The following is a 26,727-nucleotide window of genomic DNA, read 5'->3' on the forward strand; positions in this document are numbered from 1 at the left end:
TGTTTGTGATTGGCATCAGCAATCTGGATGTGCGTACTGGAGGTATGATTAATATGTTTACAGGTGACATAAAAACTGCAATTATCGATTGTGAGGAGAGTGGCCTTTGGCTACAGACCTTTTATTAATGAGGTGATGAGACGGGTAGCACAAGAGCAAATGAAAATTAATGCTGAAGAATATGGAGTTATACATTTTGGGAAAACGAATATGACCTCAAAATACACAATGAATGATAGAAACCTGAGAAGTGATGAGGAGCAAAATGGCATTGATATCTGTCCCAAGATCCCTGAAGGATATCTCAGCACAGGTAGATAAGGTGGTGAACAACCACCTAGCAAATAGAAACTAGTGATCCTTAGCCAGGACCAAGTATTTGAGAGCAGGAATGTTATGGAACAACTGCGCACGTGAAGTTGTGTGCAGTTCTGGTTGTCCCATTCCAGGAAAAATGTGAAACTTTAGAAAGGCTGCAGAGGAGGTTTACCAGAATGATGCCTGGATTAACAAGTATTAGCTACAGGGAGAAGTTGGACAGACTTGTATTGTTTTCTCTAAAAAGCTGGAGTTTACAGGGAGAACTGATAGAAGTAGATAACATTAAGAGAGGCATAGATAGGGTAGACAGTCAGAATATTTTGCTTAGTATGGAAAAATCAAATATTAGAGGGTATGGGTTTAAGGTGAGAGGGGCAATGTTTAAAGGAGATGTACAGGGCACATTTATTCACACAGAGGGTGGTGAGTGCCCGGAATGCGCTGCTGGGGGTAGTGGTTGAAGCAGATATGTTAGTAACATTTAGAAGGCTTATGGATAGGCATATGCATATTCAGGGAAATGAGGGATATGGGCTACGTGCAGGTAGATAAGTGATGACCTTGGCATCATGTTCGGCACAGACAATGTGGGCTGAAGGACCGGTTCTTGTGCTGTCCTGTTCCAAGTTTCAACAATATAAAGCATAATCTGTCCACAGCTGGAGTACCGCACTACAGGGAATGAACGATTTGTACAGGAGAGCGTGCAGAGAAGATTCACCTGGCTGTTTCCTTGTTTGGAGCATTTCAGTAATGCAGAGAAAACAACTATAAAATACAGTCCATCTCTTTCAGTTTGTTACGCAGTCTGCTAAACATATTGTTCCTTAAGTCCAAAATTCAAATTTGGTTGCAACATGAGTTGATATAACAAAATAATACAACACCATCATGGAATTTGGAATGTAATCTGGATTTAAAGCACATGGAGCATAGAGTTTCTTTGTTCTCAATAAATATGAGGGGGTTTTCAGAACTACTGTAACATAATTTGTATTGTGGCTTCACATTGACTATCCTTCTCTATTTTTATATGCCCCCTATTCCCAATTAGGAAATGTACGAGAGAACTGGAACATCTAATTGCTTTGTGAGTCAAGACATACAGACTCATTGAAGAGATACAGTCAACATGTTGGCAACCCAGATGCACTTTTTCCCCTCATTTGTGCAGTACAGATTTCTAACCACCTAATGAGTCTCACCGATCACTGGATCTATCTGTAAGTACACAATGAGGATCAGCTGATTATTCACAGGTAGGGAGGCAGAATAGAGGCCAAGAGATTTCTGACTTGATGTACAACAGTGACCAGACTCTAGTACAACCTTATCAATTCCTGGTTATTGCTTTACTGAAAATTAAAGATAACTATAATAGAATGAAAAATATAATAAAAGAAAATTACAATACAAACCAAGGCAGTTTTTGAAATATTTTGTATGCACTTATCAGTCTTTATTCTTACTTTTCACATATTATTTCTGGGAAACTATTTTTGGCTCCATTATTCTGGAGAATGCATACTTATTTTGCAATCTGTTGGAGAAAGAAAAATCATTACGGAAAAGCTGTCAACTAAATTAATGTGGGTTAAAATACGGGATGTGGAGACATTTCCACTGTGGGAGGGCTTTATCAACTACAAAATCTCACAACAAAACCTCATTATTCCTTTATGTCAGATTTAATTTCCTATTCATGCATGCCAGTTTATTAGTTGAGGAGATCATAAGTATTTCATTACTTAGGGTTTACAGAATAAAAAGCACAATGGGATAATTTGTCATATCCCAGTAGGGCGATATTTTGGCTCAGCGGTAGAGTTGCTGCTTTACAGTGCCAGTGACCTGTATCCTGACTACAGGTGCTTGTCTGTATGGAGTATCCACATTCTCCTCGTGACCTGCATGGGTTTTATCCAAGATCTTCAGTTTCCACCCACACTCCAAAGACGTACAGGTTTGTAGGTTAATTGGCTTGGTGTAAATGTAAATTGCCCCTAGTGTGCAGGGTAATGTTAATGTGCGGGGATCGCTGGTCAATGCGGACTCTATTGGGCTGAAGGGCCTGTTTCCGTGCTGTATCTCTAAACTAAACTAAACTAATATTACTATCACAGAGAAAATAACAGTTTAAGTGTTAAAGGTACACAAAATTGCTGGAGGAACTCAGCGGGTGCAGCAGCATCTATGGAGCGAAGGAAATAGGCGACGTTTCGGGCCGAAACCCTTCTTCAGACTGATGGGGGGTGGGGAAAGAAAGAAGGAAAAAGGGAGGAGGAGGAGCCCGAGGGCGGGCGGATGGGAGGGTGGGAGGAGACAGCTAGAGGGTGAAGGAAGGGGAGGGGACAGCACAGGCTCACAGAAGGTGTGCAGTTAGAGAGGAGGTTGTGAAACTGTCTCCGGAGAGAGGAGGAGAACTTCTTCAAAGGATTTAAGTGTTAAGATGTCTTCCAGAAACATATGTAAATGATGACGTTGCAATAGATCATAGAACCCCAGAACATAGGACATTACAGCACAGGAACAGGCCCATTGATTGACATGATACTAAGTTAAACTAATCTCCTCCGCTTGTAGTGATTCATCTCCACCCATCCCTGCATATCAAAGGTTCAAAGTTCAGTTTATTGTCACGTGCACAGTGAAACTCGAATTACCATAGAGCGATACTAAAAAAAAGCACCAAGATACACAACTAAACATAAACATTAAAATAAACATCCACCACAGCGGATTCCCCACATTCCTCACAGTGAGGGAAGGTAATAAAGTCCAATCCTAGAATAATTCCTCCTTATTCTCCCGTGGTCGGGGCAGTCGAACTATCCTTCGGGATGATCGAAGCTCTCGCAGCGGCGGTTGAAGCCCCTTCATCAGGGCGATCAAAGCTCCCACGTCGGGGCGATTGAAGCTCCCCCATTGGGTCAGTCCAAGTGCCCGCATCAGGCGGTCGAAGCTCCCACGGTTTGGAGCTCCTGAAGTCGGTCTCTAACCAGGGACCGCGAGCGCCAGGATGTTAACGTCCATAAGATCCTACATTTAGAGCTCCCGAAGTCGGTCTCCAGCAAAGGTCGCCAACACCCAGTGATGATATGCCCATCTACAAGCTTCTTAAATGCCCCAATACCACCACTCCCAGCTTGTCCTATGCACCCACCACTCTCTGCATAAGAAACTTTCTCCCTGCATCTTCTTTAAAGTCTGGCCGCCTCACCTTAAAGCTTTGACATTTCCATCCTGGGAAAAAGGTTCTGGCTGTCTACCCTTTTTTTCAGTTTAGTTTTTTGTCTCATGTACCAAGGTACAGTGAAAAGCTTTTAGTAACATACTAACCAGTCAATGGAAACACTATACATGATTACAATCAAGCCATCCGATACATCCTGTACAGATACAGGATAAAGGGTATAATGTTTAGTGAAAGATAAAGCACAGCAAAGTTCGATTCCAGATAGTCCAAGGATCCCCAGTGAGGTAGATGGTAGCTCAGGACCGCCTTCTAGTTGGTAATAGGAGTAATAGTTCAGTTGCCTGATAACAGCGGGGAAGAAACTGTCCCTGAATCTGGACGCAAGCATTTTCATACTTCTGCACCTCTTGCCTGGTGGAAGAGGGGAGAAGAGGGAGCGTCTGGGATGAGGCTCGTCCTTGATTATGCTGGTGGCCTTGATGAGGCGCCATAAGGTGTAGATGGTGTCAATGGAAGGGAGGTTGGCTTGTGTGAAGGTCTGGGCTATGTCCATAATTCTCTGCAAGTTCTATCAGGTCTCCGCTCAATCTATGCTTGTACAGCATCTACTACTGCCAGTGCCCTATAATTGAGGCAACATTCTGGTGGACTTCTTCTGCACCTTCTCCGAAGGCTCCTCATCCTTCATGCAAAGGAATGATTGGAACTGCACACAATACTCCAAATTCAGTCAATTCAAACAGCTACAAAACTGCAACCTGACTACCTGACTCAATGCCATTTCTGTTAAAAGCAAGTATATCATCCACTTTCTTTTCCACTCTTTCTATCTGTGTTACCACTTTCAGGAAGCTGACTTGGACCTAAAGATCCCGCTGTTAATGGATCTTTTCAATTAACTGTATACTTCCCAATATATTGGACCTTCCAAAGTCCATTACGTCTCACTTGGTTGGATTAAGCTCCATCTGCCATTTCTCTGCCCATTTCTGTAGCTGACCGACATCCTACTGTATACTTTGACCTACCCCTCCTTACTTCCCATAACTACCTCCAATTTTGGTGTTGACTGCAAACTTACTAACCTACACATCAACATTTACATCTGAGTCAAACAACAGAGTTCCCAACACAGATCCCTGTGTAACTTCACTGGTCATAAACCTCCAGCCAGAATAGAGACCCAATAATATCCTTCCTCCACAACCCTCTGTCTTCAATGGCTTTGCCAGTTCTGAATCCATATGACCAAGTCATTGTGGATCCCACGCATCTTAATCTTCTGGATCTGCCGACCATGAGGGATTTTATCAAATGCCTCACTAAAATCCATGCAGATAACATCCACTGCTCCACCCTCATTGATTACCTTCAACACATTCTTGATTAGTACAGGTGTCAGAGATTAAGGCAGGATAATGGGGTTAGCAGGGAGAGATAGAGCCATGCAGTTTGCATATCGGGCCAATAGACTGTGGATGACACAGTCAACCTGGTCCTGCACTTCATCCTCCAGCACCTAGACCGCCAGGGGACCTTTGCAAGGATTTTCTTTGTTGATTTTAGCTCTGCATTCAACACCATTGTGCCAGAGCTACTACACTCCAAACTTTCTGAGTTGACTGCCTGAACCCCTCTGTCAGTGGATCACCAGCTTCCTGACAGACAGGAAACAGCATGTGAGGCTGGGAGAGCACATCTCGGACTCACAAACCCTCAACATAGGAGCACCGCAAGGCTGCGTACTCTCCCTTCTCCTCTACTCTCTCTACATCAATGACTGCATCTCCACTGACTCCTCTGTCAAGCTTCTCAAGTTTTCAGATGACACAACCCTGATCGGACTGATCCAGGATGGGGAGGAATCTGCCTACAGACAGGAAATTACACAGCTGAAGACCTAGTGCCATCACAACAACCTAGAGCTCAATGCCCTTGAAGACAGTGGAATTGATAGTAGACTTTTGGAGAGCTCCCCCTCCCTTTACCCCACTCACCATCAACAACACAGTCACATCTGTGGAGTCTTTTAAGTTCCTGGGAACCATCATCTCCAAGGGCCACCATCGATTCCACAGTCAAAAAGGCACAACAGAGAATGTACTTCCTGCGGCAGCTGAGGAAGCACAATCTGCCACAGGCAATGATGGTCTAATTTTAGACGGCCATCATAGAGTCTGTCCTCACCTTTTCCATCATGGTCTGATTTGGCTCAGCCACCAATCTCGACATCTGGAGGCTGCAGCGAATCATCCGATCAGCTGAGAAGGTTGTTGGCTGCAACCTTCCCTCCATTGACAAACTGTACACAGACATAAAAACAGTTTTTTTCCATAAGTAGTAGCTCTACTCAATAACCAAAAATCTGTACTCATTTTGCTCTAGTATTTTATTTAATTCACATGGTTAATCAATAATGTTTTATTATTAATGTTTAATGTTTTATGTGTCATTCCTAGCTGTTATTGTATTTCATGCTGTAACTTGCGGGCAGAGCACCAAGGCAAATTTATTTCATGTGCATACAATGCCAATAAACATTCATTCATGATTGAATGGCAGAGTAGGCTTGATGGGCCAAATAGCCTATTTCTACTATGATGGGCCAAATAACCTCTTTCTACAATGATTGGCCAAATAACCTATTTCTACTATGATGGGCCAAATAACCTATTTCTACTTTGACCTGATGATCACCTCAATCAAACATTGATACCCGTTAACTGAAAAAAAAGACTGACTAAAAGCTTAGGGGCAGACTAAATTAACAAAATAAATTTGGAATTGCTTTATCCTCACTACAAGATTTTGATCCGAATTTTGTGGACCAACTCATATGAGCAGTGTTGCTGGTGCAATCACAGCAAAAAAGAGTGACAATATCCTATCAATATAATAGTGAATCACACTGCAGAGCGTGCAATGATATCTCTGGATATATTTGTTGCATACCACATTATTGCAGTATTCTAAATTAATATATTAAATAACATCTTATTAGAAAGCAGATGGGCCACACATGATCATAGATGTTGGGAGGTCATGTTTTAGCTGTATAAGACCATAGTGAGAACACTTTTAGAATATTATGTTCGGTTCTGGCCACCATGTTATAGGAAACAGATTGTCAAGCTTGAAAGGGTTCAGAAAAGGTTTAGGAGGATGTTGCCAGGGCGTGAGCTATAGGGAGAGGTTGAGTAGGTTGGGTCTCTCTTCCATGGAACACAAGGGTGAGGGGAGATCTTATAAAGGTATACAAAATTATGAGAGGAGTAGATTTGGTACAGAGACTTGTACCCAGAGTAGGGGAATCGAGGACCAGAGGACATAGGTTCAATGTGAAGGGGAAAAGATTTAATAGAGTCCGAGGAGTAACTTTTTCACGCAAATGGTAGTGGGTGTATGGAACAAGTTGCCAGAGGAGGTAGTTGGGGATGGGACAATCCCACTGTTTAAGAAACAGTTAGACAATTATATGATTCCATGTTAAACTTTTAAATAGCGTGGAAATGTTTCAACTAGAGTTATGTGGGCACTGCACAATGGAGAGGACATAAATGCCCTGGTTGGGCTTATCTATCTTTATCTATCTTTCTGCCATTAGCAAACCTGGACATCTGACTTCCAGCCCCATCTTACAAACATAACATTGATAAACTAGCTGCTGCAGATCCCTGGAGCCGATCACTGGTCAAATCCTGCTATTATGAGCGCTTCCAATATTCCGTGTTCACTCTCTCCTGCTGTTCATTTTAATAAGGAGTCAATAACTTAGGTATGTTATAAAACTTACCTTCAGCGGCGCTGCAGTTCTGTCACTGGCCGTGTGCGCAACTTTGGCGCCTTTGAGGGGAGGAGGGGGAGGGGGAGGGGGGGGGGGATTAAAATGTCGTTTTCTCCTGCCTGTCCGAGATATATTTTCTCGGGCTACTATCTGATGCTGAAAAATCGTTCCGACTGCCATTCTCGGAAGTTTTTAAAAAAAAATGCGGGACAATTAAATCGCTGGAGTAAAATAAAAAAGCTGCTACTAACGCCGTCACCGCTGACGACGGGACCGATCTCACGTAGGGAACAAAACATAAGGTAAGTCGTGTATTTTACATACAAACTTGCTTCTTAGGATGACTTTAATCAAAATTTCATTGGCGAAAATGTGATTAAGGCCCCATACGAACCAGCAGTGTTTTTCCTGCCGATATGGGGTTTAAATTCACCGCAACTGCAACGTTCCAAATGATCGTGTTCCACAAAATCTCAATCACAAGATGATTTAAATGGCCATTAATTTACGGGAATTAAACATTAAATTCCTTCCATTTGGCCTATAAATTCATGACAATGAGATTTAAAAATCATGTTATATTGTGAATTCTTGTGTGAATGTTATTTAGACACTTAGGCTATTTAAAAATGTTAACCTTTTCTTAAGAAATGGATAGATGTTTAGATCTAGTAATTGAATTTTGTAATTAGCTACAATTAGGTATCTAACTAATGATATGCTTTAATTTCTGGTCATCCAAGTAAGATTGTTTCATAATTGTTTCAGAATGCTTCAATCTATAATAACTGAAAAATTCATTAATTTCTCTTAATTTTTAAGAAAGTTATGGGCTTTTGACTGTCCTCGATCACAGCTTTTGAGTTAAGTCAATGGAAAAGCAATAGGGAATGAGATACTAATTTCCGAGTATGAAAATGGCCATAACTTTTTTAATACAGAAGTGAATTGTGTGTCAAATTAAACTTATTTTTATGCTTTATCTGATGGGATAAATTGCAGACTTGATTTTTTAAATCTCAAAATTGTATAACATTGCTAAATAACTTGCCTCAGTTCGAACGTTTCATCATTGGAAGCAGCACGTACAGTGTAACTTCCCTAGTTAATATTTATGATAATTTGTTCTCAGCACCAGACCAGCTGAGTGAGACACCTTCTTACACTGACAGATAACATGGGAGTGAATATTGCGTCAATGATTGTGATTTAAAAAATGTGTTAACTGTGAGATAATTGTCTTAACCTGCCTCCTCCAATTAAATAGATGAACTTCCGACTTCATTATATTAACTAGATTGGATTTACTGTGCTGTCTGAATTAAAGAACGCAAAAAATATTATAGCCACTTATTACGATCAATCTTAAAGAAATAAATTTGGAGTTTTACAGGTTGAGCAGAAAAATGTTAATTAGATGAAATACTGTCAGGGTTTGGTGTGGACAGGAAATTGTTGCTGAAATAGATTTGACCTGAAAGTTAAGATGAAAGTGAGCATATGAAGGTGAAGGCAAGATTTAATACATATATAATTAGATTCAGAGTATTATTTTCATATGTAAGGAATTTGGAATTTATGGTTTGTGTCACTGCAGATTCACAAAGAATCGAAGAGGTGCAGAGAAAATGTGTAGCTGCCTGACCCGCTGAGTTACTCCACCACTTGGTGTTTATCTTCAGCATTACAGAGGTTCTGTCACACAAGGAAAGTGTTGGTGAGTTTAAATGTGGAATGTTCCACATGTGGTCACACACCAGATGGAGAGAAAGCGTGAAGCAGATGGAGAAAAAGATGGGAAGCTGATGATCACCAGAAAAACTGCCACAAGAGGAACTATTTCAGGAGACCCAAAGGTCCCTGGGCATGAAATAATTATCTACGTTCTGATGTTCAAGGTTTCAATGTTTCAAGATCAGTTTATTGTCACATGAACCAATTGATGATGAGAGCAAAGCAGAGGGAAGGAGGACATAAGGGAAACAATCTGAAGGCAGACAGGCACATTGGCCTTCATCATTCAGAGTATTGAGTATAGAAGTTGGGAGGTTATGTTACAGTTGTGCAAGACATTGGTGAGGCCACATTTAGAGTATAGTGTTCAGATTTGGTAACACTATTATAGGAAAGATGTTGTCAAGCTGGAAAGGGTGTAGAGATAATTACGAGGATGTTGACAGGACACGAGGGCCTGAGCTACAGGGAGAGGTTGAGCAACTAGGATTTATTCCTTGGAGCGCAGGAGGATGAGGGGTACAATACAATACAATTTATTGTCATTTGAGCCTCAGTGAGGCTCAAACGAAATTCTGTTTCCACAGCCATACAAACAAAGACAATTTCCTAGACATACACACAATTTAATTCACACAAACATAGAGATATATAAGATCATAAGAGGAATAGATAAGTTAAATGCACATTGTCCCTTACCCAGAGTAGGGGATTAAGAAGCAGAGGACATAGGTTTAATAGGAAAGAATTAATAGGAACCTGAGGGGTAACATTTTTACACAAAGGATGGTAGGTATATGGAACGAGCTGCCAGAGGAGGTAATTGAGGCAGGTATTAGCACAACATTTAAAAAACATTTGGACAGGTGCATGGAAAAGATAGGTTTTGTGGGATATGGGCCAAAGCCAGGCAGGTGAACTAGTGCAGATGGGGCATGTCGGTGGCATGGGAAAGTTGGCCGAAGGGTCTGTTCTCATGCTCAATTGAATTGAATTTATTTGTCATTCAGACATTTTGGTCTGAACAAAATTTTGTTTCCCTGCAGTCATACACATAATAAAAATGACAAAAACATACAATCAACACAAATTTAGTTGGGTCGCCGCTGCTGCTGCCGCCGCCACAGCTCCGAGGCTGAGTCGGGTCACCGCTGCTGCTGCCGCCGGAGCACCGCCAAAGCTCCGAGGCCGAGTCGGGTCGCTATGACTTGAGGTCACATGGTGTGGAAGTCTCTCAGCAAGATTCCTGAATAGATTTTCCATTAAAGGTCAATGACATAAGGATTTGGGATTGACCCTTAAGGCCTTTCTCTTCAATGAGAAATCTAATGCCAAAGTCCCTCTGAGCCAGAAAGGTTCAAAATAGATGGCTAAAAAGATTAAAATAGAAGGAATATATTAAACCATTATGATAGAGTATGTATAATCATTATTCTAAAGATGGGATAGGTTTTACTGAGATCGAACCAGACTAACATTCTTATAAAGTAGTTAAATACATCATCATAGAGGATTTTAAACAGTAATTAGCGAGACATGCAGAATGGTTGAAAAAAAACAATGTAGTGAAAAAGAAAACAATTTAAATTAATAAGCTCTTGAGGATGTGGAGAGATTCAACTCTGTGTAGAGAGTGGTGAATCTCTGGAACTCTCTGCCACAGAGGGTAGTCGAGGCCAGTTCATTGGCTACATTTAAGAGGGAGTTAGATGTGGCCCTTGTGGCTAAGGGGATCAGAGGGTATGGAGAGAAGGCAGGTACGGGATACTGAGTTGGATGATCAGCCATGATCATATTGAATGGCGGTGCAGGCTCGAAGGGCCGAATGGCCTACTCCTGCACCTAATTTCTATGTTTCTATGTTTCTAGATGAGAGTAAAATTGTGAAACATACGAAAGGAAAGAATAATAGAAGGAAGAGCACAAATTGAGGGGGACCAATGTCTCAGGCATTAAACAAACAGCACCTACTATCACCATACAAAGCATGCAGAGATAGGATGATCCTAATCTATACCAAAGCAGGATTTTGAAACAGAAGTGGGAAAAGCAGTGTTCCTCAAGAAATCATGAGTGTAGACAATGTAAAATATTTCCCAATAGGACCTTTGCCAGAGAACCTGCTTTATTATAGCCTGAAGATAGACAGAAAAAGCTGGAGTAACTCAGCAGGACAGACAGCATCTCTGGAGGGAAGGAATGGGTTATGTTTCGGTTCGAGAACCTTCTTCATAGCCTGTCTCCCATTAGGAACCATTTTAAAATCATTTTCCAGGCGACTTAATCAGAGAAAATAATCAGTCACCTATAGATCAAAAAAGGTACAATAAATTCGATGAAAAGGGGAAGATATCAGAAAATATAAACTTAACATGATGACAGCTTTAAATAAGAAAATTATGTCAGAAGTAAAATTGGAGGAAGATTTTAATAATATTTTGGAGAGAGCTGAGGGATTGTGATGGTAAATTGGAGAATTCAAGTAGGGAACCGGTAATGTAGTAATTAGAGGAAAGGAAGGAATTAGGGGTGGGCACGTGTATATCAATAATTGCTGGTGGGAATCAGCTAATGAGAAAATAGTAGAAGGTACAGTAAATGGATATGGGCGGCAGGTGCATTTTCCTGAAGGACATTTCTGAATCAATGGGTTTTTTTTATACAGTCTCGGGTTTCATGTCTTTTTCTCTTCAGCAGCCAGCCCACACATTGCCAGTCTTAAAAAATACAATTTCTAAACATTGTAAAATGGGATTTGAAGTCACGACCTCTGGGTAACAAATCTCCCATACACATTGAAGACACCCACATAGGTTTTGGAAGAGGCATTATGCCGCATAGATAGTGAGTTGAATTTATATCATAAATCCCACCAAATCTGATTGGGCTCAATTAAGAATGGAGTACTGTTCTGAATCTGTTGCTGTTCATTTTCATTAAAGATCTATACAGGTTTCAAATATCACATTGGTATCTTTAATATAAACGCAAAGCCCCAACGTGATTTACAGGAGTGTAATCAAAGACAGTACATCAGACAAGAGCGAGGCAGTGGAAGAGTCAATAAAGCTTTGGGGTGTCAGGAATTGAGTTATGCACTGATGCATGAACAGCCCCGACCTGTTCTTGTTGTCACAATATTTATTACTGTGGCTGATCCAGTTAAGTTTCTGGTCAATACTGCCTGCAGAGTAGTGGAAGGCATGATGCGAGCAATGCCATTGCAAATCAAGGGTGTGGATAGACTCACTCTTATAGGGGATGGTTATTGCCTGACTGTGTAGTGTGTTTGCTACAATGTATCCTTATTATAGTATTTCTTACCTCTGTCCTTTCCTATTATGGGATGTGACGGAGTATTTTTATCCACTCCTTTTCTGTTCCTTTATCCCTGTTAGATTTTGCAAGCAGGAATATTAAATCCCACAACTCGTTCCCCTTCGGCAAGACCAGCCCTGCGGGCATACACTCAGATTCAGATTCAGATTCAGATTCAATTTTAATTGTCATTGTCAGTGTACAGTACAGAGACAACGAAATGCATTTAGCATCTCCCTGGAAGAGCGACATAGCAAATGATTTAAATAAATAATAATAAGTGATAATAAGTGTCCGGGGGGTGGGGGGGTGATTGGCAGTCACCGAGGTACGTTGTTGAGTAGAGTGACAGCCGCCGGGAAGAAGCTGTTCCTGGACCTGCTGGTTTGGCAACGGAGAGACCTGTAGCGCCTCCCGGATGGTAGGAGGGTAAACAGTCCATGGTTGGGGTGAGAGCAGTCCTTGGCGATGCTGAGCGCCCTCCGCAGACAACGCTTGCTTTGGACAGACTCAATGGAGGGGAGCGAGGAACCGGTGATGCGTTGGGCAATTTTCACCACCCTCTGCAATGCCTTCCGGTCGGAGACAGAGCAGTTGCCATACCATACTGTGATGCAGTTGGTAAGGATGCTCTCGATGGTGCAGCGGTAGAAGTTCACCAGGATCTGAGGAGACAGATGGACCTTCTTCAGTCTCCTCAGGAAGAAGAGACGCTGGTGAGCCTTCTTGATCAGAGTTGAGGTATTGTGGGTCCGAGAGAGGTCATCGGAGATGTTGACTCCCAGAAACCTGAAGCTAGAAACACGTTCCACCTCCGTCCCGTTAATGTGGATGGGGGTGTGCGTGCCGCCCCTGGACTTCCTGATGTCTACAATGAGCTCCTTGGTCTTCTTGGAGTTAAGGGCCAGGTTGTTGTCAGTGCACCATGCTGCTAAGTGCTGGACCTCCTCCCTGTAGGCCGACTCATCGTTGTTGCTGATGAGGCCAATCACCGTTGTATCATCTGCATACTTGATGATGGTGTTAGTACCATGTACAGGTGTGCAGTCATAGGTGAAGAGGGAGTAGAGGAGGGGGCTCAGCACACAGCCCTGTGGAACGCCGGTGTTCAGGGTGAGGGTTGAAGAGGTGTGCTTGTCTAACCTAACAGACTGGGGTCTGTTGGTTAGAAAGTCCAGTATCCAGTTGCAGAGGGAGGGGTCGATGCCCAGGTTACCGAGTTTGGTGATCAGTTTTGATGGTATAATGGTGTTGAATGCTGAGCTGTAATCGATGAACAGCATTCTTACGTAAGTGTCTCTGTTGTCGAGGTGGGAGAGGGCGGAGTGAAGTGCCGTTGAGATGGCATCCTCCGTACTCCTGTTCTTGCGGTAGGCAAACTGATAGGGATCCAGTGTGGGGGGTAGGCAGCTTTTGAGGTGTGCCAGGACCAGCCTCTCGAAGCACTTGGTGATGATGGGGGGTAAGTGCAACTGGGCGGAAGTCGTTGAGGCTTGCCGCAGTGGAGTGTTTTGGCACTGGCACGATGGAGGTGGTTTTAAGGCACGTGGGGACAACTGCTTGGGCAAGTGACAGGTTGAAGATGTCAGTCCAGACGTCTGTCAGCTGCGCAGCACAGGCCCTGAGCAAGAGAAATGGGACTCAGGGACCGTGGAAAGACTCAGTGGCAGGTGCAGATGCAGGTGCAGATGCTGAGGCCTTCTTGCATCCGTTGGCTCTGTTTTCTGAGTCTTGTGGCTCCCTTGACAGTTTAGAGTTTAGAGATACAGTATGGGAACAGATCTTTTGGCCCACCAACCATCGATCACTCGTTCAACTAGTTCTATGTTATCCCATTATTGCGTCCTACACACTAGCGGCAATTTATAGAAACCAATTAACCTACCAACGTGTATGTCTTTGGAATGTGGGAAGAAACCAGAGCACCAAGAGAAAACCCACGTGGTCACAGGGAGAATGTACAAACTCTGTAAAGACAGCACCTGAGGTTAGGATTGAACCCGGATCTCTGACACTGTGAGGCAGCAGCTGCACCACTGAGTTGATACAGTCTCTTTTGGTCAAAGCAAAGCCATTTCTGCTCTGGGCACAAGAGACCATTTCTCTTGCAAGTATGACACTGTGTTTGAGGCTTCATGTTTGAGGCCCAACCTGAACTAAAATCTCTGTATTACATATTATATTGTAATTTTTCATATATCTATCATGAGAATTTTGTTTGACTGAATATTGTATATGCCTGCCAATCCTGCCCTTTAACTTTTGGTTTGTTGTACCAGGTTTATTTGTTCTGTAACTTCACACAACACTTTCTATCTCTCTCTGCTTTGATCAATTCCTCTTCCTTGCTTCATTTTCTCACTGTTCAGTTGAGGACAGCTTTATTTTCCAGTGGCTTTTTTAACCATTGCGAGGAAGAGGCAGAGATGCCTGAGAATTATTATTCTGCTTGATGTGAAGGCTGACTGGAGATCTATTTATAATTCAAGGGCTTAGATAAATTCAGTCCCAACAACAACTACTATCGAAACAAACTTAGAAGGAAAAGCACAGTTTAGTTGAATGTATGGAATGCAGCTACCAGGGAAGCATTATGGGAACATTGTATAAATATTTAAGGGAGTGAGTCATTGAGAGATATTGCTTTGCAGGATGTGTTTGATCTTTCCTTAACTTATTCTTTCCTATATTCTAACTGACTTAAACTCCTGGCCTACTGTCTGAATACTCTCACCCTTGTACTCAGATACATAAATGCAAACTGTACCCAGATTTTTTACCTGTTAGATGTCTCTGCACTTGGAATAAATTGGTTGAATCAAACAGTTTATGCCTGTTCACAGACACAAAAAGCTGGAGTAACATGGATATGCCTTTTCGTGTAGGTTCCAATGAAAACTAGTTTAGTTTAGAGATACAGCGCGGAAACGGGGCCTTCAGCCTACCAGGTCCGCGCCGATCAGCAATCCCTGCATATTAACACTACCCTACGCACACTAGGGACGATTTTTACATTTACCAAGCCAATTTACCTACATACCTGGAGTGTGGGAGGAAACCGAAGTTCACGGAGAAAAACCCACAAAGATCACGGGGAGAACGTACAAACTCCGTAGAGACAACTTCCGTAGTTGGGATCGAACCGGGGTCTCAGGCGCTGCAAGCGCTGGAAGGCAGCAACTTTAATGCTGTGCCACCGTGCCACTCCTGTTGGGGTATAGTAATTTAAACTACAGTCCAAACTTAAACCCACACCCTGTGAGTGCAAAACATACTGACTGCTTTGATGGGTTGTATCAGTTATGACTAATGTTTAACTGCATAGAGGACACAAATGTACAGCAACGGAACAGGCACTTTGGCCCGCTGATCACAATGTCAAATTAAATTAATCTCTTCTGCTTACACACAAATGGTTTCCTTCTATGCCCTGCCAGTCTAAATACCTCTTAAATGCTGCTATCACATCCGCTTCTGCACCTACCAGGCACACACCACACTCGGTGTAGAAAATGTGGCATGAAAATTCACCTTTAAACTTTATCCCTCTGACCTTAAACCAAATTCTTCTAGTATTTGATATTTCCACACTGGAAAAAAAACTCTGACTATCTACCATAGCTATGTATCTCATCATTTTATTTACTTTCTTTGGGTCTTCTCTCATCCTCTGATTTGGCAGAGAAAACAATCCAAGTTGGACCAACCTTTCCTATAGCTAACACATTCCAATCCAGGTAACATCCTGGTGAACCTCTTCAGCACCTTCCACATCTGTAGTAGTGTATTGCACACAATACTCCAGATGTGGCCTAATCAATGTTTTGATTGTGGCTGCAAGAAGGCTTCCCAAATTGCATATTCAATGCCCCAACCGATTAAAGCAGTACTGTTTATACGCCTTCTATATCCGAAATTGACTACATTCGCCAATTTCAGCGAACAATGGACGCACCTAAATATATCTCAATACATCAACACTCCAAAGCTGCTGTTCACAGAAACTCGCCTTTGTGGAATTCATAAATTCACAAATCACTTCCAAAAACACCAAGATACAAAATTCATGGGATTTATTTGAGGGCTGGAGGGCGAGGTACAATTAAGCAAATGAACACAAATGTAAAAGAACCAATCATTTTTTAACTCACATTTCTTGACACATGCACAGATAAAGCAATGGTTTTGTTTAGCACAGGGAACACCAACAGTTTTATTTTCAAGAATTTTCCGTATATCTAACCTCGAGATGCCTAAAAACAGGCCCAGCAAATTTAAGTGCATGTTGTAAACCCGAAAGACCAGTCATTTATTTTGAGTTATATCTTTAAAATATCTTACCTATATTTGACATGTGTTTAAAAGATCACCATTCAAACTGAAGGTTGGCAGGTGATGAGCATTTGTAGTCATCTGTGTCTCTAAATGTAATTGCAGGCCATTTACAAGATTCCCATCAGTTTGCAAAGCAAATCCCTTCTGTGTCCCCCTGCCATGAACTGGCAGCTGCAGTACTCATCATTATGGTTGAGGGACAAACATCCCATAGGGACACATCTCAACATATCATGGGATTCAATAGAAAGCAGGATTTCACATTACTGATGTTTTTCTTGAACATGGGAGTCGCATGTAGTTTCTTCTTTCATATGATCCCCCAAAATGTAACATCCGACAGGTCTGTAACATCTCCAGATCAAACTTTGCCTGCTGTTTCTCAGCATTAGTTTCCAGCTGACATAGCCTGCTGTATTGACGTCATCCACAATGCCGGCAATTTCCCTCTCATTTGCAAACTTACTGATCAACCCACCTACATTTTCATCCAAATCATTAATATTTATTTCAAGCTACAGAGGAACCAGCACTGATCTCTGTGGAACATCGCAGGTCACAGACCTCTTGTCAGAAAAACACTCCCCTACAACTACCCTCACTATTTCTGGACTTAGAAGCATACATAGATACATAGACAATAGGTGCAGGAGTAGGCCATTCGGCCCTTCGAGCCAGCACCACCATTCAATGTGATCATGGCTGATCATCCACAATCGGTACCCCGTTATTGCCTTCTCCACATATCCCCTGATTACGCTAGCCCTATGCGCTCCAACGAACTCTCTTTTGAATGCATCCAGTGACTCGGCCTTCACTGCCTTCTGAGGCTGATAATTCCACAAATTCACAACTCTCTGTGTGAAAATGTTTTTCCTCATCTCAGTTCGAAATGGCCTACCCCTTATTCTTAATCTGTGGCCCCTGGTTCTGGAATCCCCCAACATCGGGAACATTTTTCCTGCATCTAGCGTGTCCAATCCTTTAAGAATTTTATATGTTTCTATAAGATTTACTCTCATCTTTCTAAATTCAAGTGAATACAAGCAGTCACTCCATTCTTTCATCATATGACAGTCACGTCATCACGGGAATTAACATTGTGAACCTACACTGCACTCTCTTAATAACAAGAATGTCCTTCCTCAAATTATGAGAACAAAACTGCTCACAATACTCCAGGTTCTCGTTATGAAGGCCAACATACCATTAGCTTTCTTCACTGCCTGCTGTACCTGCATGCTTACTTTCAGTGACTGATGTACAAGGACACTCAGGTCTCGTTGTACTTCCCCCATTCCTAACCTGACACCATTCAGCTAATAATCTGCCTTCTCTTCTTGCCACCAAAGTGGATAACCTCACATTTATCCACATTATACAGCATCTGCAATGCATCTGCCCACTCACCCAACCTGTCCAAGTCACCCTGCATCCTCATAGCATCCTCTTCACAGTTCACTGCCACCCAGCTTTGTGTCATCTGCAAATTTGCTAATGTTACTTTTAATTCCTTCATCTAAATTATTAATGTATGTTGTAAATTGCTGCAATCCCAGCACCGAGCCTTGCGGCAGCCCACAAGTCACTGCCTACCATTCTGAAGGGACCCGTTAATCCCTACGTTTTGTTTCCTGTCTGCCAACCAATTTTCCATCCATGTCATAGATATAGAGGATAGAGTGCGATGATTGGAGGAGGGAGACGTGCCAAAACACTCAATAGCACAGACCTGCGGCTCACCCGCAAACAGGATCCATCCCGACCGGGTCTCCGGCGCTGTCCCGTCCCCACCCGAGTGCTCCCGCCCCCCACGGGTGGCCAGAGGAAGTTCTTCATGAGGAAATGTGGCCCCTCATCCATTGTATCTGATGGAACCCTCACTGGTGCCCCCCTCTCACACATGTCCTCCATTTATAACCTGTCTGCTCTCAACCCACCGCTCTGCCCAGAACAGAGACACAGGAAACGAGATTCCAGAATCTGGAGCAAAAATCAAACAGCTGGGGGAACGCAGTGGGTTTAGCAGCATCTGTGGAGGCAGAGCAACAGTCAACATTTCTTGTTGAGATGTGGTGAGCTGCACAAGGAATATGGAGGGGAGATTGCCAGTAATAAGGAGGTGAGAGGGAAGGGTGGGGCAAGGGCTGGTTGGGTTACAGGTGGAACAAGGAGGGAGATGAAGGACAGATGGAGCCAAGGGAAGGTAATGGGGGAGGTGGGGAGGACAGTGAGGTAGAGGTGTAGGCTGAAAGCTGATGTGGAAACAGGAGACTGCAGATGCAGATCCTGACAATTAAGGAAGATGACAAATAGAATCAGATTACAGAGGAATGATGGGCAAATTGAACCCATTGGGAAAGGTGGGGGGAGATAAGAGAACCAGAGGGTATGTAGATACAAGTACACCATCGATTTTCTGGCACCCTTGGTTCCACAGCCTTGCAGGATTATCCATTTTACCGAACCAACAGAGGTCACGTAATAATTATTCAACAATACACCTCTGACGCATTAATTACATCCTTTGCATGTCTCTAAAGCTCCATGGACTGCTCGAAACCCAAATAAAGAATTAACAATTAACAAAGAAGTGAACAATTAACTTTCTGGACAGAGACACACGTTCCGAAAAGGCATGCGCCACATGCAATGCTCTCGTAATTTTGTCCGGCTTAAAGGTGGTGCCAGTCCATCAGTTTCCGGAAAATCGATGGTGTAGTTGTACAGGGAGCTGCAGTAACTGGTTTACAAACAAAAAAGATACAAGGTCTTGGAGTAACTCAGCGGGTCAGGTAGCATTTCTGGAGAATATGGATAGGTGATGTTTCAGGCCCGGACCATTCTTCATTCTTAGCGTGTGGTTAGAAGAACCATCAGTCTGAAGAAGGGTCTCAACCCGAAACGTCAACCATTCCTTCTCTCCAGAGATGCTGCCTGTCCCACTGAGTTACTCCAGCATTTTTTGTCTATCTTCAATTTAAACCAGCATCTGCAATTCTTTCCTACACGTAGTGTGTGGTTTGTTGGTGAAAGATAAATGGAACTGGGTTGAGGAGCAGAATGAAACTGGGTGATGGGCAGGAGAGAAAAAGAAGGAGAGGAAAAAGGAGGAAAACAAATGTGGGTTATCTGAAAATCCAATCTTCATACCATTGGGTTATAACAGAGATATCCCCCTAGTCCTCGCCCTTCACCCCACTAGCCTGCGCATCCTTCGCCATTTCCACCAATCACAAAGGGTTTCCACCACCAGTTATATCTTCCTCTCTCCCCCCACCACCCCACTTTCTGCTTTCCACAGTCTTTTGGTGACTTCCTGGTACACTCATCTACTTCCCACCCATCCCTTTCTGTCCCCTAGCACTTTCTCCTGCAAACTGAAAGAGGTGCAACATTTATCCTTACATCTCCTCTCTCACCAGTATCTAGAGACCTAAACAGATGAGGTAGAGTCTCATGCACTTTCTCCAACCTGATTTACTGCGTTTGGTGCTTATAATATGAGCTCCTCTGCAATGGCGAGTCTAAAGCCCCTATCCCACTTAGGAAACCTGAACGGAAACCTCTGGAGACGTTGTGCCCTACCCAAGGTTCCCGGAGGTTGCAGGTGGTTGCCGGAGGTTGCAGGTAGTGGAAGCAGGTAGGGAGACTGACAAAAACCTCCGGGAACCTCTGGGAACCGCACAGAAATCTTGGGTGGGGCGCAAAGTCTCCAGAGGTTTCTGTTCAGGTTTACTAAGTGGGACAGGGGCTTTATCCTAGTCTGGGCCACTGTTTTGCAGGGTACCTGCACTCTTTCCACATTAGCATCTTGGGCAGCCCAATATCAAAGTGGTGAAAGATATTTTTGTTTTATTAAGGTCTTGTTGCTGAGCAGACAACAATATTTCATCTTCTTTGTGTATCATGTTTGCAATTGCAATTCACTAATCCTTTAAAATTAAGTATTTTGCCTCTATTCTTGTGGTAATCATTATTCAATAATCTATATTGACATGTTATCCTAACTTTACCTTCCCAAACAGGCATGCTTCCTAACAATTTTCAATGTATTTCCCCTAATGCAAAATATACTGGCTTGGTATATTTCAGTGGGCTGTCACAGGCATCTCTCGCCTTAGTTTGGTCAAGAGTCAAGTCAAGAGTGTTTTATTGCCATATGTCCCGAAACAGAACAATGACATTCATACTTGCAGCAGCACCACATGTATACAAACATAGTGTAGGAAGGAATTGGAGATGCTGGTTTAAACTGAAGATAGACACAAAATGCTGGAGTAACTCAGCAGGACAGGCAGCATCTCTGGTGAGAAGGAATGGGTGACTTTTCAGGTTGTGTCTGATGAAGGGTCACCCATTAATTCTCTCCAGAGATGCTGCCTATCCCCGCTGAGTTACTCCAGCATTTAGTATCTATGCAAAAATAGTACTCTGTAAACACCCTAATAAACAAAAAAAAGTTCAGTATATAAAAAACAAGCAAACAATAATAGCGCAAAGACGAAAAAAATGGCCCACGAGTCCATGCAGTTCAGAGCTTAGTTGGAAGTTGCAGTACTTAATAGACTGATAGTTGGTGGGAAGAAGCTGGTCCTTTTTTAAGTTTATCAAGAGTTTTCCCGATGCCAGCGATTATGGGTATAAGGCAGGGGAATGGGGTTGAGAGGGAAAGATAGATCAGCCATGATTGAATGGCAGAGTAATCTTGATGGGCCTAATTCTATCCTATCACTTATGACCCTTATGACCTTCGGGGAAATGCAATTTTAAGTTTGTCTGTGAAACTGATCGTAAAGAAAAGTATAACTCAAGAGAACTGGAACAATGAGGGTGGTACAGGGATTATAAGGTCATAAGGAATGGTAAAATTAGGCCATTCGGCCCATCACTCTCCACCGCCCGCCGTCGCCTTAGTGACGGGTCTTCCCCTTCCCCCTCTTTTAACCAGGTTACCCCGACCACACCTCACCCATGCAATAGTCCTCACGCCCCCACTCCTCTCCGAACACCCACCATCCCCCCACTAGATCTCGCCTCAGCCTTTGTCCACTCCCCAGCCTTCCGCTGACCCCAATCCCCACCCATGTTGTGTCTTCACCTCCCTCCTGTCCTCATCTTCATTCCCTTCCGCCCCCACCTCAACGAGTTTTGGGTCAGCCACGACATAGAGCATGGGAAGGAATCCTCACCACCCAGTGATGACCCCTTCTCCCGTCTCCAGCAGTCCCCCTCCTCTTGGACCCCTCAGAATGGCCTTCTACCCTCTCTAGACCTCTTTATTTCCAACAGCCAGCGTGACATCAACCGTCTCAACTTTTCCACTCCCCTTACCTACTCTAACCCCCTCTGAGCGTACAGCCCTCCACTCCCTCTGTAGCAACCCTGACATTATAATCAAACCCACCAACAAGGGAGGTGCCGTGGTAGTCTGGTGCGCTGACCTCTACTAACTCACAGACACCTCCTCCTACTTATCCTTGGACCTTGAACCCACAGACGAGCACCGGGCCTTAACCTCAAACACCATTACTGATTTCATCACTTCTAGCTGTCTGCCTTCCACAGCCTCCAACCTTATCGTTTCCCAGCCGTGCACAGTACGGTTTTACCTCCTCCCCAGATTCCAGAAACACAACTGCCCTGGCAAACCCATTGTTTCTACCCGCTCCTGTCCCATGGAAATGATTTCCACGTACCTCGACTCCATCCTATTCTCCCGACCTATGTCTAAGATGCCGCACATTCCCTTCATCTATTTAATGACTTCCACTTTCCAAGCCCCCACTCCCTCATCTTTACTATGGATGTTCAGTCACAAGACTCCACCAACCCCTACCAGGAAGTCCATCAAGCCCTCGACCGCAGCACCATCCAATCTCCCTCTACTAACACTCTACTCCGCTGGCCCTCACCCTCAACAACTTCTCCTTTGACTCCTCCCACTTCTTCCAAGTCCAAAGCATAGCTGTGGGCAACCACATGGGACCCAGCTATGCCTGCCTCTTTGTAGAGTACGTTGAACAATCCCTGTTCCAGGCGTTCACTGGCTCTATCCCCGAACTCTATCTCCGTTACATTGATAACTGCATCGGTGCTACCTCCTGCATCCATGCAGAACTCATGGACTTCATCAACTTCACCACCAATTTTAATCCTGCACTCAAATTTACTTGGACACCTACCTCCCCTTTCTTGATCTCACAGTCTCCGTCACAGGAAATAGACTATTGACTGAAGTCTATTACAAACCCACTGACTCCCACAACTATCTCGACTACACTTGTTCCCACCTGCTTCCTGCAAACACTCCATCCCCTACTCCCAATTCCTCCGTCTACGACTCATCTGCGTCCAATATGAGGTGTTCCATGCTAGGATATCCGAGATGTCCTCATTCTTTAGGAAACGGGGGTATCCCTCTCCCATCATAGATGAGGCCCTCACTCATGTCTCCTCGGTATCCTGCTGCTCCACCTTTTCTCCCCCTCCTGCTGGTCGCAACAGAGACAGAGTCCCACTAGTTCTTAACTTCCACGCCATCAGACGTTGCATAAAACACATAATCCTCCAAAATTTCCACCACCTCCAACAGGATCCCACCACTAGCCACATTTACCCATCTCTACCCCTTTCCACCTTCTGCAGAGACCGTTCCTTCCGCAACTCCCTGGTTAACTCATCCCTTCCCACCCAAACCACCCACTCCCCAGGTACCTTTCCCTGCAACCGCAGAAGATGCAACACCTGTCGCTATACCTCCTCCCTCGACTGTCCAAGGTCCCCGACAGTCCTTTCAGGTTAGGCAGGGGTTCACTTGCACCTCCTCCAACCTCATCTACTGTATCCATTGTTCAAGATGTCGACTCTTATACATTGACCAGACCAAATGCAGACTAGGCGATCGCTTTGGGGAACACCTTCGCTTAGTCTGCTTCAACCCACCTAATCTCCCTGTTGCTGAACATTTTAATTCTCTTTCCCATTCCTTCACAAACCTTTCTGTCCTACGTCTCCTCAATTGTCAGAGTGAGGCTAATCGCAAATTGGAGGAACAGCATCTCATATTTCGCTTGGGGCGCTTACAGCCCAGTGGTGTGAATATTCATTTCTCTCACTTCAGTTAGCCCCGGCATGCCTTCTCACTCTATCCCTCCCCCTCCCAAGTCACATTAGCTTCTCATTTTCACCCTTCAAACAGCTTACAATGGCCTGTTTCCTTTATCATCATTACCTTTTTGCACATCTGTTATTCTTTGTTCTTTATCTCTACACATCACCATCTATATTTCTCGTTTCCCTTATCCCTAACCAGTCTGAAAAAGGGTCTCGACCCGAAACATCACCCATTCCTTCTCTCCAGAGATGCTGCCTGTCCCGCTGAGTAGTAACCCAACTTTTTGAGTCTACCTTCGGTTTAAACCAGCATTTGAAGTTCCTTCTTAAACTATTCAAGAATCTACCTGTCTTTGCATTAAAAACATCCATTGCCATGTCCTCCACAACTTTCTATGACAAATAATTCCACAGATTCACCACCCTCTGACTAAAGAAATTCTTCCTCATCACCTTCCTAAAGGAACATCCTTTAATTTTGAGCCTTTGACCTCTAGTCCTAGACACTCCCACCAGTGGAAACATCCTCTCCACATCAACTCTATCCAGGCCATTCACTATTTGGTACGTTTCAATTCTTCAAAACTCCAGCGAGTACAGACCCAGTGCCATCAAATGCTAATCATACGTTAACTTGTAGCAATCTAATTCATCTTTCTGTTTTCATAACAGAGTTTGAAATTATTTGATATATCGATTGGCTTTGGTATATCTTGAGAATAGAAAAGATGCCATGCAAAGGCAAGATATTTCTTTCTTTAGTTATGAAGTAAGGGCACATCACAAAGTTAATCTTACCTGGCAAAAAAAACCCCATTAATTTGGCATCATCATTTTTACAGGCTGTAAGGATTAGGAAATGGAAAATTCTTTCTGATGAGTCTGACACAGCGTGTGTTGAAACTGATGTGAAATCATGCATTTGGATAAACTGTGCAAGTGTTACCATCAATCTAGCTACATTAAACTTGACCTGGGAACAGAAAATGTTGGAAATACTCGGGCATCATTCATGGAAGGAGAAATAAAATGAACGTTGCATGGGCAACATTTTATGGCGGCACAGTGGCGCAACGGTAGAGTTGCCGCCTTACAGCACATGCAACACCAGAGTCCCATGTTCGATCCCGACTACAGCTGCTGATTGTATGGAGTTTGTACTTTCTCCCCGCAACCTGCATGGGTTTTCTCCGAGATCTTCGGTTTCCCCCAAACTCCAAAGATGTACAGGTTTGTAGGTTAATTGGTTTGATATAAATGTAAACAATTGTACCCAGGTGTAGGATAGTATTAATGTGAGGGCAACGCTGTTCGGTGTGGACTTGGTGGGCCAAAGGGCCTGATTTCATGCTGTATCACTAAACTAAACTAAACTAATTTGAAGGTGAAGGGGGAAAGATTTAATTGGAATCTCAGGGGTCACTTTTTCAAACAAGGATGATGGGTGTATGGAACGAGCTGCCAGAGGAGGTAGTTGAGGCAGGGAAATTGCAATATTAGATAGGCACTGTACATGGATAGGACAGGTTTAGAGGGATATGGACCAAATGCAGACAGGTGGGACGAGTATAGATGGGACATATTGGTTGGTGTGGGCAAGTTGGGCCAAAGGGCCTGTTTCCAGGCTGTATGGCTCCATGACTCTCTGACTCTGTGAGGTTGTTTGTCCATGATCAGGTTTGGGAATATGTGAAGCAAATGAAGACCCAAATCTAAAAGAAATCCTGATGTTTCTTTACTACAGTGAACATATCAAATTATCTAAAACAATGTTGAGGATGTCTTTTTATTCAATTGGCTTTCAGATAGCAATCAGTCCAAGTGGAACAGATCTTCTCCTGAAGAATATGTAGTACCCTTATAAATTAATAGGATGCTGCCTTTTTCTCTGTCTCTGCTAAATTTCGCCGTTAACGGTAAATTCTGACTGATATAAGGACTACCTCTTTATTTTGCAGATTTGAATAAGTTGTTGATTTGTTAAAATGAGGTGAGGCAATTGATTTTGAGACACACGAAACACACAAGCATAGAGGCTAATATTTGATCATCTTATGTGCCAAAAAACAGTTAATTTGAACTATTTCTCTAAAATAAATTGCTCGGGACTATATTTCCTATGAATTGAGCATTAAATTGTTTTTGTAAAAAGGCATCAAATGCTGAAGTACACTCTCCAGCAACAAAGTTTCATGTTAGCAGATATCCTTTAGGTATCCTTGAGATAACAACTTCTTAATCCTGCTACTAATCCTTAAATCAATGTTGTTTTATTAAAAATGTAATAAGCAACAAAACTTTCATATGTATGTTACATCTCGAGATGTTCAAAAGTGCTTTACAGAGTCTGAATTATTTTCGAAATGCATTGAGGAACTTATTTTCCCTTAAAATAGACACAAAAAGCTGCAGTAACTCAGCGGGACAGGTAGCATCTCTGGAAAGAAGGAATGGGTGAGGTTTCGGGTCGAGACCCTTCTTCAGACTGGTTATGGGCCTGTCCCACTTAGGCCACTCTTTAGGCGACTGCCAGGGATTAGTTTTAATGGAATTCACCTACGACAACACCCACGTCAACCTACATCAACCTACGACAGCAAATATTGTCGCCACTGTGGCGGAAATGTTTTCAACATGTTGAAAAGTTTGCGGCAGTTGCCTGTAGTCACCCAAAAAATCGCCTAAGTGGGACAGGCCCATTAGGGATAAGGGAAACAAGAGATATAGATGGTAATGTGGAGAGATAAAGAACAATGATTGAAAGATATGCAAAAATGTAATGATGATAAAGGAAACAGGTCATTGTTAGCTGTTTGTAGGGTGAAAAAGAGAAACTAGTGTGAATTGCGTGGGGGAGGGATAGCGAGAGAAGGCTACCTGAAGTGAGAGAAATCAATATTCATACCACTGGGTTGTAAGCTGC

Source organism: Amblyraja radiata, chromosome 1 (assembly GCF_010909765.2).
Source record: "Amblyraja radiata isolate CabotCenter1 chromosome 1, sAmbRad1.1.pri, whole genome shotgun sequence".
In the NCBI taxonomy this organism is placed as follows: Eukaryota; Metazoa; Chordata; class Chondrichthyes; order Rajiformes; family Rajidae; genus Amblyraja; species Amblyraja radiata.